A 2,796-nucleotide genomic window follows, 5' to 3' on the forward strand; every position below is an offset into this window, starting at 1 on the left:
AGAAATGGGGAGTGAGCTTATGACAACTCAATGTGAGTCTAATTTTTGAACCATTATATATAATTTTACAAATAGTAAAGCATTCAATTTATGGCATAATAGCAAATTAATCATAATATAAGAAATATTCAATAAACACATGCCTGAATAGATTATATTCATGATGCAATGCAATTATAATTTTAATTTCCCACCCGTCCATCCTGTCTACCCTCGAGCGTTGGTCAACACTCCAAAACACATATCAATAACTAACCATCCCAAATTTCTTGGTGAAAATGGTCATTCACTTGCCATCTATGGCGATGAATTTTACTACAAGAACTTACCATCCCAATTGCCTGATTTTGATGGCTTTTTTTTTAAAAAAAAAAACTATCATTCTAGTTTAATCTGGTTTTGATGACATTGGCACCTAGTTCATACAATACTGTCTTTCGATGTGGACTTAAATTGCCACTATCTCCTATAGAACTCCGTTCTCTGTACCTCTTTTTATGTAATTATGCACATATACTTAGCATATTATGTTATTTATCACTAATCAATGCTACATTTGATATCTTAAACTTATCGTATAACGACATGTGTTCATGCATCCATTCACATCAATTTCACATAAGTAATTAATTTATGCAAAGTAAAATAGTATTACATATACAACATTTTCATGTGATTTAACATGCTTAGTTTAGCTAACACATACAGAACTAGGGTTTGCACTTACAGGGGTCACACATATAAGGTTGTACATATAGGCTCGTACACTTAGGGGTTCGCACAGGCAGGGCTTTTACCTAGGGGTTCGCACATAGAGTTTGCATGCATTTACAAACAAGCTGTAACAGCCTAATTTTCAGTGATGCCGGAACACTGATTCGAGATCACTAAATCTGACAAATAAGTAGGAAATATTATTAATTTAGTGAGTATAAGTTAAATGTGAAGTTAGGAAAAATTTTGAAATAGTGAATAGTGTACTAAAAATAAATATTAAAATAATTAGAATCGAAAACAAGTTATCGAGAACTCAGGAATTTTAAATGGAGGCATAAATATTTTTATAAATATTTATGGAGTGTTAATAAGTTAGTATTAAAGTTTCGTCAAGAAATTTTAAAGTTCTGATAGTTAATTGAATAAAAAGGACTAAATTGTATCAAATGCAAAATTGTGCGAAATGATTAAATAGCTTAAATGATTAAAGAAAGAGGGTTTAAATGGAAAATAGACCCAAGGTCTCTTTGGGCTGGACGGAAAGGGCATGAAATCAGCAAGAAAATAAGGAGAATTAAGAGAAAAATTGGAAAATTACAAAATTTACTTAATAAAACTAGGACTAAAGTGGAATTATCTAGATTTCTCTTTATTTTTCTGCATTCTCATCAGCAAAAACGCCATGGAAGAGTTCCCTTAAGCTGTTTTTTCATATTTTTACTTCAAGTAAGTTCAATTCTTGATTATTTCTTAAAATTTTTGTGTTTTTGTGACTTTTACAACTAGGTCCACTTGTTGAATTCATTAGTTTTTGATTCTACGAAAGAAATTGAAAGCTTATATGAATATGTGCTGGAATTATATGATGATTTGGCATGGAATTAGAGCTTTAAATTGTTTATATGCTGATTTTATTGAAAGAATTGAATAGAAAGTGAATGTTTGGGACCTAATTGTAAAAGAGTTTGAAGTTAGAGTTTTATTTGAAAATTCTGAATTTCAATAGTTATGAAATAACTTATAATGTCTAGTAAAAGTATTAATTGAGAAAATTATCTTAATTGAGGGGTTAATTGAGCAAGGACTGAATTGTATGAATTGTGAAATTTGGGGCAAAATGGAAATCAACATTTTGCACTAAAACTGTTTTGGACAGCAACAATAGTCTAACTTTGAAAAATCGCCAAAAATTTTAGAAATGGAATTAGAGGATTAATAAAATATGAAATTAAATATTATTGAGTCTAGTTTCTTATAGAAGAAATGATGTGAGCAATAGAATTGTAAATCATGGGATATGATAAATTTTATGAGACAAGGTCAAAATGATTTTGGGTTCCCCTTTTTTGAATTTGTAAAATCATAAAAAATTGGATAAAAATAATTAGGGGCTTAAATTTATATTTTTAAAATATTAAATGAGTCTATTTTCAATAGAAACAAACGGGAACATCATTCGAATCCTGTATGAGGAGATAATTAATTTTTAGTGAAGAAGGGTCGGAACTGTCAAATAGCAGAACATGGGAGACTTCAATGAATAAACTGTATTAATTGGTCCAACCAAAAATTATGAAATTTTTATGGTAAGAAGATATGTGAGTCTAGTTTCAGGAAAAATTAGCAGATCTTAATTTGGAGTTCCGTAGCTTCAGATATAAGTAATTTAGTGACTATGACACGGGTGGATAGCTTGAATATTCACATAAGTAATTAGTGAAAATTATGGATAATGTTACTTACAAGTGTGTTATTTATACCAAGGATGTGGATGGAGAGGAGGAAGAGGAAAAATATATGAATGACTCGTGTATAAATTGATCACATGCCCAATTATAATCGATAAGTGTTGGATTAGAAATGATATAATGTTTTATTTGGAATATTTATTATACAATTATGATTATCATTATAATACAAAAATTGAACTTGTGAGTTTATATGGCTAAATTTTAGTGATTATTTGTTAATTTTATAAATTTCATGATGTGTTATTTCATATGTATTGATGATAAAATTGTGAATAATGTAAAAGTATGAAAATTGAATAAATGATCAAATTGAGCATTTCAGTTCAGT

This window comes from Gossypium hirsutum, chromosome A03, assembly GCF_007990345.1.
Source record: "Gossypium hirsutum isolate 1008001.06 chromosome A03, Gossypium_hirsutum_v2.1, whole genome shotgun sequence".
NCBI lineage: Eukaryota > Viridiplantae > Streptophyta > Magnoliopsida > Malvales > Malvaceae > Gossypium > Gossypium hirsutum.